At 40.0% G+C, this 13,502-nt stretch overlaps 1 protein-coding gene across 6 annotated transcripts in view; it reads left to right on the forward strand.

The window, feature by feature from the left end:
- The window catches only part of B3galt1 (beta-1,3-galactosyltransferase 1), a 514,202-nt gene that overhangs the window by 365,879 nt on the left and 134,821 nt on the right, over nt 1-13,502 (forward strand). For 3 of the 6 annotated variants that reach the window (XR_005972290.1, XR_005972291.1, XM_041631420.1), the window contains exon 1: nt 2,886-3,044. The exons of 2 other annotated variants lie outside the window; for them this stretch is intronic. The gene's annotated coding sequence lies outside the window, so the exon portion shown is untranslated. Of the gene's footprint in view, nt 1-2,885; nt 3,045-13,502 lie in introns of those variants that run through there. One more of the 6 variants, XM_041631423.1, reaches the window with a different exon arrangement.

Raw genomic sequence — 13,502 nt, forward strand, 5'->3', positions numbered from 1 at the left:
CAAGCCCTGAGTGGTTGTATTCATTATGTATAAAAAACTTGTGGTAAATTCGCCTTAGCTTGCTCTAACTGTTACTTTATAAACTCTTTAGAGTCATTTTTGTTCCACTTTTTGCTCTTTTGTAGTAGCATTCAGGGTTTTTTTTTTAAAAAAATCCCATGCTTCTTTTTACTTAAAATATTTTTATTATTTTTTTAATTTTTTGATAGAAATGTGGATACAAACACCCACATTGGCAGAGGTCTGCACAAGGTTAGCATCATCAGCATCGCTGTCTGCCACCTTGTGTCTTGTCTCATGGGAAAGTCTTCAGGTTCAATGGCATGATGGATCTGTTGCCATCAGTGCCTTCTTCTTTTTCCTTCCTCCACTCCCACCCTAAGACCTGTGGAGAGGTGTCTCTGGAAAGAAATGCAATCTCCCAATTAGTGCATCTAGAGTCTAATAAAATCCTTCTGCTGACCTCATAACCACATACATATACAGCTCTCTTTCATATTAGGTAATAGAGGAAGACTTGGATCATTCAGACTGCCCAGAGGTACACTGGTACACTGTGTGCCGTGGCCCAGAGGTACTGGTAAACTGTGTACTGTGGCCCAGAGGTACTGGTACACTGTGTACCGTGGTGGAATCACTCATGCTGTACGACACTGCCTACTACCATTGTTTTTGGCTGTGACATGGCAATATATCTGGTCTTTAATCCAGACCATAAGAGGTTTTCCCATGTTTGATATATATCTTCCTCAATTTGTCTTAGTGTCCTTGTCACCAGTACATATTATCTGTCACCCGTTCTTATATTTTGGGACCACAGCTGTGGTGTGATGGAACACTCGTGATTTGGGAGAAACATCCACTTTGATTTCCCACCTTCATCATCTTTAATTGCTCCAGAATTCATGTCCAGGTCATTCACTTGACAATCACTTGTCAAGCACTCTTACTGGGAAGATTAGCAGTGGGTATTTTATATTTACGGTCCATGATGAAGAAAACAACATGAAATTAAGTAAAGAACAGGAGGCAATGATGCAATCGGGAGACAGAACAATGATGAAATGGATGAGGTTGCTGCCAGAATGGCTCAGCATGGTCTTTAACACATGCAGTCTAAGCAGAGGGAGGCTACGCAAAAATGAGAAAATATATACTCATACATAAACCAATAAATCATTAGTGTAGATGATTCTGTGTGCCATTGATACATTTATACTGTTGCATCCCTAAGCAACATGAATTATTAGTTCCTATTTAATTTATAGGGTCACCGTTGACTATGTTGTTTGCTGTCAGGTAAACCACAAACTCTGCAGCAGAATTTGACTGCACCTCCCAAACTACATCATGACAAGGCTATGCACTTCTGCCTTGGTATTTCCTTTTGCTCCCTTGGCATTCTGGATCTGTTAGCCTGTGTGAGGAAGTGAAAAGAGCCCGCGGAAAGGCATGTGGAAAGGGAGTAAGTTGCTGGGCCTACAAACGAGCTGAGCTTAGCTCAGCTCCTACCAGGCATGCAGTGCACACTTCTCCGTCATGAGAACAATCCCTCTTGAAAGTGGACTCCCCGAGTTCTCCAAAAAACACCCACAGGGCTGATAGTGCATGGAACCGAAACAAAGGGCTCTATTTAATCCTTCCAGATTCCAGATTAACAAACAGCACAAAGATGGTTGATGTTTAGACCACTAGATTTTGAGGTGACTAATATGTAGCAATAAAATCAGATCCAAAAATACTTTTTTTTTTCATTATTGGTCAGCTAATTACAATATTTTACAGTCTTACTGTATGAAAGTTTGCAAGCCCAGCCTGAGTCCCACTGAGCTAAAATCATGGTAACTAGAACTCGTTGTAGAACCAATTATATCTGCATCATAGTTGTAAAATAAAATTAAAATCGCTTGATGACCTGTAGATATTCCCAGGACATCTGATCCCCTGAATTGTCAGTGAAAATGGTATAAGTGTCAGATATAGGGTGAGTTTCTCATGCTTTGTAGCTTTCTTAGGCATTACTTTGGGGGACAGACTGGCTCACGTTGTACCCAGTCTCTATTTTTACACTTTCACATCTTCACAGTTTGTTACATTTATGAATTTTCTCACCATCCCACACACTGTCCCTGCTCTCCTCTATACCTCGCTAAGATATAACCGCCTCCTTTTCCTCAATTTCCACATAATAGCTAATCCAATCATACCAAATACAATAAAAGACATAGCCCACAGCCATATTTTATGAAATTTGTGAGGAGTCAGAAGGAATACACCTAACAAGAGCGACACAAAGCCACCCTTAGCCACTCCCGGTGATTGACAGTGCTGCTAACTCAGGTTAGCCTCCCTCCATGGCTCTGGAGAAAACCTAGATAAAGTGAAGAATCCTTTGCTCCCTGGTGCAGGAGACAGTGCCTTGTAGCCTCTGACCCCGGGTTACTGCAACCCTAACCTTGTAAACAGAAAGCTTGTTGCTGACCCCGTTTGAGAGATTTATCCTCGGACCTGTATGAAAAATGCCACCATCTTCTGCTATCCTCCCAAGAAAGAAGGCAGATAATGTTACTGTCTTTTATGGGCTAAAATATAGTTTCCCCTTCAGTTATATGAATATAAAGAAAATTATTTATATATAACCTTGGTATTTGGAGAATCTTGCAAATTCAGTTTTTGTTCCTGGGGCCTTACAACAAACTTTTTCCTGCGTATTTTTACTTCATATTACCTATTTTTCCCCTACACCCTCCCCCAGCCTCCCTCCCCCTTTTTAGAACCATAGTCCAAAAAGTAGAGGCCGCTGCTAATCAACAGGGCAAAGTACCTAGTAATGTGTGTTTAAGAAGCAGAAGAGGGGGGCATCCATGCCAGGAGCTGGCCTCAGCTCAGGGTAGTGTGCTGCCAAAGGCAGGGAGGATAAACACCAGGTGTCATCCAGGGTCTACAAAAGAGATTCAGCATTTCCAAGGAAGATTAACAGTGAATAACTGGATGGATGGCACCCTCTGAGCTCTGCGCCCTGTGACTTCTGAATTCTGGGTGAGGTGAGAAAAGGGAGGAGGAAGGTGGGAGCCCAAGCATTAGGCCAGCAGGCACAGGTGTGGTGTTAACCCTGTGTCTGATGGAGCCCGGAGGCTCTGGGAGTCCTGTTGATTTTGAGTATGCTGAAACTGTGTTAATATTTGTGTAGTTAGATATATTCTGTTGTGATAGAAAATTTGAGTTGGGCAGAGGTAGGAATAATTTTCAGATTTTTAGTAAAAGCCACAGTCTCAAATAGCAGCAAAGGCCCAGGGATCTGTGACATTGGGGTGCTTCCATCACAGCTGGGGGGCACGCACTGCATGGCGGTAAGTGATTCTCGCATATCGTATCAACTTCATTATGCCTCACAGTGAGGGACAAGTCTGTTTCCTTCATTTGCTAGGATACGGGCCTGGCTCGGGAACCCTGCAGAATTCAGATGCAGTCCTTGCTCTGAAATATGCTAAGATCCAGTGAGCCCTCTTGGGCAAGGAGATAAATATATTCACCACTTCTCAGATGAAATAAGGTGATATGCAAAACTTCTCAACACAGTGTATGGTATCACCGTGGAACCTATTTAGTAATGACATAAATGCTTCTAAATATATGTTGATAGGTAGGTGGGTAGATAGACAGATGACAGACAGAGACAGACAGACAGATAGATAGTAGTGTATATTCTATTAAGTAGAGTTGACTCTGAAAGCGAGCTATGGCACCCAAAAAAAATTTCTTTGTTAGAATAAAGGGTAACATGCTAATTGGGGTTTATATACTTCTAAAGAAAATCATTTACCCTCCAGGTACAAAGGGTAGACTTGCTGTTCAAACAAAACCAACATTACTTGCTCGCACTCCAGAAGGACTGTAAATGCTAAACCAGCTTTAGGAATGAAGCAGAAAAACAACTCACCTGCCTTGAGACCATTAATGAGTATAACCTGCTTACAGTTAATGGCATAGATACCCAGAGCCCTGGAATGGACACTCTGGGGTATTAGACACTGAAATTTCTGATTAGAAAGAGCTCAAGAGAAAGTTGAGTTCAAAATTCTTTTTTTTTTTTAAGACGAGGAATGTGAGGCTTTTAAAGAGTGAAGTCCCTATCTATGCTCTACCTATAGCAGTGAGATAGTAAAGGGATGGAGAGGTTTCTGTGAAGACCTTGCTCTGCCTGCTCTTTGAAACAGGCTGTGCTCCTCATGGGCAAGGAATCTGACCACTTGGCTTCAGACATACAAATGAAGAAATAACACCCGTTCAAAACCGTGCAGCGCCCGCTCTGCTGGAGTTGCAGGCCCTTCTGTTTTCCATTTGTTTGAAAAAGTTGAAGTGTGTTTTTGTTGAGATTCTAAGTCTGTTTAAACTGATCATCCTTGCTTCTTCTGTTTCTCTTTTCTTCCACACCCTATCAAATCAGCCAGCTAGCCCCTGATGAATGTGCTTCTTGAATCTGCCACTCTGGTCCCAGATGCCATCATCTTTTGATTTGGATTAAGTCAATATCCTCACATCTGGTCTCCTCGCTTTCATCTTGTCTCTCACGAAAATGATCTCTTTTAATGGCCCTGTGCAAGGCATCCCAATATTACCCACTGAATTTCGAATAACATCCAGGAGATTTGCCTCAAATACAGCATCCTGTGCATTGTGGTTCCTGTGTCCTTCAGTAAACTCACCTTTTGCTTCCCCTCACCTTGATCCTGTTCTCTACCATGCTTGCCTTTATTCTGTTCTTGAATGCTTCCAGCTCATTCCCATGCTAGAGCCTCATGTGGTGATTCTGTTTGCAATATTTTTCTACCAGTGCTCTGAAATCTAATTACATATTTTCAGTCATCATTCCATTTGCATGTCACCTCCTCAAAGATACTTTCCCAACCCTCCCCCCACTTTCTGCAAGGCCCCCAGTCAGATACTATTATATCGCTGACTCTGTTTTCATTGTAGCATCTAATAACTCCATGACTCTTTTCCTTTGACATATTATAAAAATTCCAGGCCCAGTATCAATGCATGATACACTAGCAAATGTTGAATAAATATGCATATTAAGAATAAAAGAGTTAATAGCAATATAGTTGGGGAAAGAATTACATAAAGCTCCTCTGAGTTGCTGAAAAGATGCAGATACTGAAAAAAAAGCACATGGGGAATACACCTGCTACACCAAATATGAATCTGATTTAAGGGCTAAATTTATGTCACTTGGTATTTTTCCCAAAGCAGAAGTTACTATTGTAGTTTCCAAATAGTAAGTTATTCCTAAGTCACAAAAGTAGAAACAGCAAGGAATAACTTTCACCATTTCCTTGGGTATAGAATATAAAACTTATTAGTCTTACCACATTCAGTCTGAGCTTTCCCAAATTTATTGTGGATTCCTCTCCAACTCTCAACCCAAACTTTTCAAAAGGTCACTTTAGAAAAATAGACAGCAACGCAATAAATATGGCTCCCAAACTTGAATTTGCCTCCTCCATATAATCCCTATTTTTATTTGCAACAAAAGTCTCTATAGCAGCAGGACGAATAATCACAGCGGTTTCCCAAGAGCTTCCAAAGTGCAAGCACATATGTGATAAGTACTGGAGGAAGACATGAGAACAAAAATAACACAGACGCCAGTGAGTGCACCTGCCTGCAAGGAGCATCACACACCCAGGGCTTCCCAGTAACAGGAATGCTTCTGAAGTGGCCAGCTCACAGCATTGGGAGAGCAAGATCAGTAACACCTCTGAGAAGTCCAGTTCCCAGAAGTCCCATGCTTGAAATGCATATTGCTTCTTCAATCTTACATTTTCTCCTTCCTCCTCTCCTTGTGAGCTCACTGTATTGACCTAAATCTCTAGCAAATTGGATTACCCTGTGCTTATTTGGGAGTACTTGGACCCTGGACAAGGCTCTTTTCCTTGTCTTCCAACTAACATCATGAGTTCCATTGCCTGTGAACTTCTTTGAGCCATGAAGAAGGCTGCCGGGAGTGAGGGAAGGGGTTATCTCTATCCAATCCAGGAAAGAGTGTTGTCTCCTTTCTAATAACAGAGATTAGGGATCAGTGTGTTCAAAGTTAATTTTGCTTTAATAGCTGTATTTACCTTCTCTGCTGTCAGATGAAAAGCGCAGAGGGTAGAGTCGATGACACTCCGAAGCAGAAATACCCATATGAAAGCATTTGATAATTAATCTTTGGAGGAGTTCATACAAACTTTTAAGATGCACATGAGAAAATTATTGTTGCCTGGTGGCAAGAGAAAAACGTGAGTATATGTTCTCAAAATATTAGCCACAACCCAGGCTCTATTACACTGTCTACTCCTGATTCCTGACGTCTAGGACCGAATCACTTCACAGCTTATTAATTTAAGTCAGGTTCAAAAATAAGTATGATACAAGAAGACATACAAATTCCAGAATGGGTATGTGAATAAGAACCCTGTTAATTTTCTCACAAAAATTATTTGAAATGGGAGATATAAAATGCATTACAAAATGGTAATTATTTTATAAAATGCATAAAATATTATAAAGTATATTTAGAAAATGTATGCAGAAACATGTAATTCCACCATCCTAACAAACTCTTGTTTGCTTATGTTTTAAGCATGTCTCCACATGTAGTTTGGCTTATATGCAGAATTTCCTTTTTGACCTTTCTAACTAGATTAATCACAGTATTCTCATCAACACAACCAAAAAACCTTTGACCCACATTCTATCCTGCCTACAGGTTGTGCTGGGGTAATGTGGCACTGAACTTGCAAGAGTGGCAGCCAATTACCTGTTTAACTTGAGGCCCACTCCACTAGAAGGAGCCCATGCTCAATACTGCCTTGGTATCCAGGAATAGGAACAATGCCTAGCCTAATTGTCATCAGAAGGGTAGCATCCATCAAGGGAAGCAGATGCGGAGACCCATACCCAAACACTAGGCAGAACCAGGGCAACCCTGCAGAAGATGGGGAGGAAGAGTTGTAGGAACCAGAGTGGTCAAGGACATCATGAGAACACAGCCCACAGAATCAAATATGCTGGCTTCATGGGGCCGGACAGAGACTGAAGCAACAATCAGGGAGCCCGTATGGGTCTGAGCTAGGTCCTCTGCATATGTGTTATGATTTTGTAACTTTGTGCTCTTATGGGATCCCCTACTAATAGGAGTGGGGGATGCCTCTGATTCTTTTGCCTACACTTGGGACCCTTTTACTCCTATTGGGTTGCTTTGGCCAGACTTGATATGAGGGCTTATGCCTAGTCTTACTGTAACTTGTTAGACTATGTTCAGCAAATAGCCCTGAGTGCCCCCCCTTAAGGAAAATGGAGAAGAAGTGTATCTGGGGAAGAGGGGAAGTGGGGTAGGGACTGGGAGGAGTGGAAAGAGGGAAGACTGCGGTAAGGATGTAATGTATGAGAGAAGAATAAAAGAGGGACAAAGAAAGTATTTTCCTTCACTGCTACACTTACCCTCATGATTTGCCCCATGATTTTATAATACAGCAAAATATTTTATCAGGTACCTGTATGATAAACATTGAGAAGGAAATATTGCTGTTGCCCAGTCTCTAGTAATCTTCTTGCCTCAGTTTCCCTCAAGTGCATGTCAACACTCCATTTATGCTACCATAATTTAGTTACTATCTCCATTAGCGAATGATATTTAAGTTTCTTTCAATATTAAAATTAATATTTGAAATGGACACTTTTTAATTAGGATTCTCTGTTCCCCTTTTGGTTTCTATATTTAAGATAACTACACAAAAATAGGATTCTTCAATCTATGCCTGAATACTTTTATAATTCTTGGAATTCTTTAGCCAATTTATTATTCAAAGGCTGTAATTAATTCTTTCTCCAGTTACATGTAAGGATATTAGGTTCTCCTCAATTTCATCAAAGTGCATCTATCTTCTCTGCAATATGAAGGTAAAAAATGCTTTTTCCTCCTCTGTTCCTTTTCATTTGTGTGATCATTGGTAAGATCATCCTAGCATGTTAGGGAATGGTCGTCTATCTCCTTTTATATGCTCTGATAGTATTTCCAATGAGTTTTCCTGTCTTGGGAAGGCCTTTCCAACATAAACTCGGGCAGATGTAGGACCAAGTGAGGAAATGCAGAGGACATCAATTTGTTTGGATTGTGGGCAAAACAGAATATAAACACACAAAGCATGTAGAACCCATCACAAGAGTAACAGTAGCTTCCACAACAACACATAAGGCCCTTTCCTTGGGAGTGCTGGCTCAGATGTAGATTTATAGTTCTTTGATAGAATATACCCTTGTTGGTTCCTAAGAAAGCAGTAGTAAATTCCATGTCTCCTCTTCCTCCTGCCTCATGTAACAATTCAATCTGCTCTAACTTTCGAGGACATACAAATAAGTTAGTCTTTCTACCGATGTTGATTGTGTTCTTAATAAACACTGTCTTACCACCTCAATGTTATTTTTTGCAATCAATGAGATTTTAATATAAGAGAGAAAAGTATTACCTTTCATGGCCCACTGCTAGGTTCATGGCTGAGATCCTTATAACAAAAGAGATGAGCCAAAGACGGGCAGGATTGGGTGAGATGGAAGCCTTCAGAAAGGAGAGCATAAAGAATGGCACCACAGTGCTGTTCTGTGGACAGTGTATGGTTTCAGAACAAGGGTATTATCTGTCTGTTAGTAACAGAATGGGGTAGCTTATAAACCTGTTTGTTTAGATGCTCTTGACTGTCCTTCAGGATAATTAGATCAGACACTACTACTTAGGGACTTCTAGCAAAGAAGAGAAAGGCAGTCCGAGAGGCCCTCCAAGATTCTGTGGCTAGTTTCAAGAGAAAACAGGATGAGAGAAACATAGACCAATCACGACCAACGTGTCATTTTGGGGTTGAATGTTCAAAACTCCATCAGTAGCACACTAAGAACTCTAGTTTACTATTGAAGAATGTCGTGCTAGCAGGTAAATATTTGATTAACATTTTCTCTTCGGAAGTAACTAAATTGTTTTTTATTTCTTTTCTTGGTTTTAAAGTTTGATGTTAGTTTTTTTCTGCTTAGTATTTTCTGGTAAATGGTTTGTTACATAGAAACCCAGCTAACACATCAGTCATCTGGATGCTTCACTCTACATAATAGCAAAGACCTGGGCAGAGGGGACTGTCCACTGATTGTAGCTGGATGGTTGGATGTGATACAGAACTCAGTAACTGCCAGTAAACAATTTGTACTTTAGAATAACAGAAGGCCAGGTGTGGTGGTCTTGCCATCAATCCCAGCACTCGGGAGTTCAAATCCATCCTGATCTACATAGCAGATTTCAGGACAAAGAGGGCTACATTCAAAGACCCTGCCTCAACAATAATAATAATAACAGAAACACAGAGCAGGCAAGACAACCATGAAAATAGATTTCAGTTCAAGAGTTAACCAGAAAGAAGATGACTAAATAGTTACATAAGTATCAAAGAGAGATTCTGAGGAAAGAACCTAACTTAAGCCCTGTTAATTCACTGCTTCACTCTCCCCCCAGTGAATCATCTAGTTACACATGCAATGCTATTGATGCAGGGTTCTGGATTTTAAAAACAATGCCCTGGGCTATGGCATTGTTCAAAATTCTTCAAAGAAAAATTTGTCAACCTTGTAGAAATTGTTGAATATTTGGCATAAAATTTTGAGTGAAATATTGTACAGGGTTTTCTGAAAAACAGATTCCTTCCCTTTCTGCATGGAAATGTGGTATGTCATATTGTTTACTTGTTATATACTGTTGGAGAAGAAACCCAAAACTCCATCAGGTCAGGCAGGTACTCTGTCATTGAGCTACATTCCCAGCTCTAGGATACTGTCCAAGAAGTTGACCTAATTAAGAAGGTATCACCCACTTAGAAAATGTACTGAAATCCTCAACATGATCCATCCTTTAGAATTAAAATTCTGTGATATAGTCATACTTTTTCCTTCTCTGTCTCTCTCTGGGTATCTCCTCTCTCCTCTCTCTCTCTCTCTCTCTCTCTCTCTCTCTCTCTCTGTCTCTCTCTGTCTCTCTCTCGCGCCCCCTCTGCCAGAAAATGTCATGGGGGTGTTATTCATCATTAAAAGTAAGCTCTGCTACAGACAATTTAGTTTATGGGCTACAGCAAATACGTAGTTACAGCCAATTTATTTAATGCACCCAGGAAGTTCTGGTCTCTAATCACAGCTTGTACTTGGAGCAAGAGGAGCTGAAGACAGTGGAGGAAAACTTAGGCTTTATCCAACGATGGGAGAATTTGTAAATCATGTTCCATATGCTTTTGATCACATCCTGTCCTAGAGAGGTCTCTTCGTATATAAACAAGGGCAGGAGCAGACAGTAGAAGTATCACTCAGTGTTCTTTCCCTGTCCGAGAAAATAATACATTATTTAAGAGAGGCAGAACATGGTTTCTGGATGCTTGACCTGTGGAAATAAGAACCCTTCCCCAAAGTGAAGAAAGGAAATGTCTGCAAAGTCCCTCAGCTGAAGTCAGGGTTTCAAAAGAAGAATCACTCGACTCTGAAGAGAAGAAAACCAGGTAGAGCTCAGCAGTCTCACTGTGACTGACATACCTGAGACTCCAACAGCTGTGTCGGGCTCCCAGCACACTGGCCATTAAGCAGCAATGCCTCTCTATCTGGGCACGACTGGTCCTACAGTAGACCAAACCCAGTGCAGTAGGAAAGTAAAGGTTTTAAGAGGCAGGGATAAGCATCTCCCTTTTGAAGAAATTATTTTGTAACCCTGATATCTTCAGGGGGAAAGCTCATTTGCCAGCAGTCTTCTCTTAGTGATCAATCTTATGTTTATATTAGTTTCTATGTTTTATTTCCAGAAACCTTCCCTTGGCTGTAGTGCTATCTCTATTGCTTTTGTTCTCAGTGAAAATCTGTTTTGTATAAAGAAGATAAAGGTGTCAACTAATTAGTTTTCTAAAGTGATAATTGTAGATCCCATTCCTGTTTACATAGCATCTGTGTGTTAGCTGAGGTTTCTATCCCACCCGGTCCCGCAGTCATTCAATCCCAAAGTGGGTCTACATTAATTATAAACTGGTTGGCCTAGTAGCTCAGGCTTCTTATTGATTCATTCTTACATCTTAAATTAGCCCATTATTCTTTTCTATGTTCACCACGTTGCTTGTTACCTTCATCAGCAAGGTGTTCTCATCCTGCTCCCTCTGGATCTGGGTGACAACTGCAGACTGACTCTTTCCTCTTCCCTCAATTCTCCTGTTCTGGTTGCCCTGCCTCTACTTCCTGCCTGGCCCCTGACCAATCAGCATTTTATTAAAATACAACTAATAAATCTTTACAGGGTCAAGATCATTGTCCCACAGCATCTGTGTATAATGATCAGAGACTTCCATCCAGGCTGTCTCAAAGTGCACTGCAATGTAGATATAAAATCTGCTTGTAGTCCATCATAGATTCCTTTCCTGCATAGATCTCATAGAATTAAATGAATCTTTGCACATATTATAAACTGACTGATCCTTCCTTCTCTTGATACAGTGTCAGAAGACTGTAAGTTATTTAAACATCTGACTCCTATTCTCAAACAAAGCCAAAAGGCTAAAACTGCCTCAGGAGAAACTCTTAATAACTTTGACCTGGCATTGACCACAGTTTTCAGCATTGCAGATGTACGTAATAAGTAGAGAATATCAGAGATTCAAAAATCCTCATCCTTTTAATTATCTTTTAATTAACTTCCTGTGTCCTTTAATGAAGATTTCAGTTTTCATAATCATACAGAGTTCATGACTCCCGCAGGTCCTTAGTGTCATAGAGCTAGATTTTCACATAATAATTGGTTACTTAAAATGCAGTAGTGTGGTAGACAGGCTATAAGCTGATGAGTCTGATTTAGCATAGTCTTTGAAAGGTTTTTTGTTCCACTGCCCTAGACTGAGATCCTTTAGGTCAGAGTCATTTGGAGTTTCACCAAATCAAATAGTAAATGCTGAAATTCCTTAAGCAAGTGATACAGGTTTTACTGAAACAGAGAAACTGTAAAGTTGGATTTATATCAGAAGTATGATTAGCTCCTGTCTCCATCAACTCTTTCCAAGATAGTCCGAGGAAGGGGGATGATTTGTTTTTTAATCATTTAAGGAGATGGAAATGTTAAACATCTTAACTTGACAATTACACATTAATTACATGGATCAAATCACCACACCCCACAAATATGTACAATTAATAAAATAATTTTAAGAGTAAAGGAAACGACACAGTGATAAATGAGTCAAAATTATTTTATGGAAAAATCTAAATTCTTTAATGGCAAAATGATGGCAAAAGGTCCTTCTGTCTGTGTTGCTTTCATTGGTTAATAAAGGAACTGCTTTGGGCTTATAGCAGAGCTATAAGGGAACAGAGCTAGGTGGGGAAAACTAAATGGAATGCTGGGAAGAAGAGGGAGAGGGAGAAGCCATGGATCCTTCACCTGAGACAAACGCTGGTTAGAATCTTTGCTGGTAAGCCACTGCAATGTGGTGATATACAAATTAATAGAAATTGGTTAAATTAATATAAGAGTTAGGCAATCAGAAGATAGAGCTAATGGACCATGCAGTGTTTTAATTAGTACAATTTCTGTGTGATTATTTTGGTTCTGGGTGGCTGGGACAAACAAGCAGGCCTCCTCCTACAAATTGGTGCTCAACATGGGGCCCAAACCCACAACGCTTGGATTAAGAATCCCATGATCTACCGACTGAGTTGCTTTCTCCACTTGCTTGAGATACAGTCATTCTCAATGAAGGTGGTCCTGAAGTCCCTTGGAGAGTGTCACTTACCTGATAGCATCCTTCATTGTTCTGCAATGATCTCCTCTACCATAGTGAATAATATAGTTTATAATTCTGTAACACAGAAAGAGACATATTAGACAAAAAAGAAAAAGACAAGACACTTCCAAACGTTATCAGGAAGACCTACTCATTCTATCTCTTACCGAGCACAGAAGGCTAGAGTCACTGTGAATGGTGACAGCCACATCATTTAGTTTAATATGAAACCTGGGCTGGAAATCAACTTAGTTGTTCAGAGTTTCAAATGATGTGTCTTCTTTTCATTTAAGCAAATCCAATAATGCATGTCCTTTTAAAAACTCTGTTATTTAAAACTGTAAATAAGACATTGACTACAAATCAACAATAGTTCATTTATTTTCATATTTCATCTGAAATTATTACCACTCTAAATTGATTTTTTATAGATTTATTTTGGAGTTTGTCTCAATTAGCCTTGTTTGCTGAGACTGGCCTACACTCATAAATATATTTGCTCTGAAGATGAAGCTTAGCTGTTCTGTTTACTGTTTTCAGTAAACTGCACTCCAATGAAATACCAAGAGGTATTTTGTACTTTATCCATCTAACCAATGAGATCTCAGACAGCAACCTAGAGATCTTTCAAAATGTAATATTTCACACCAGTATCAATAGAAGATCTTCTTTGTG

Source organism: Microtus oregoni, unplaced genomic scaffold, assembly GCF_018167655.1.
Source record: "Microtus oregoni isolate MIOR12 unplaced genomic scaffold, Mior012 000037F_ref0000500, whole genome shotgun sequence".
Classification (NCBI taxonomy): Eukaryota; Metazoa; Chordata; class Mammalia; order Rodentia; family Cricetidae; genus Microtus; species Microtus oregoni.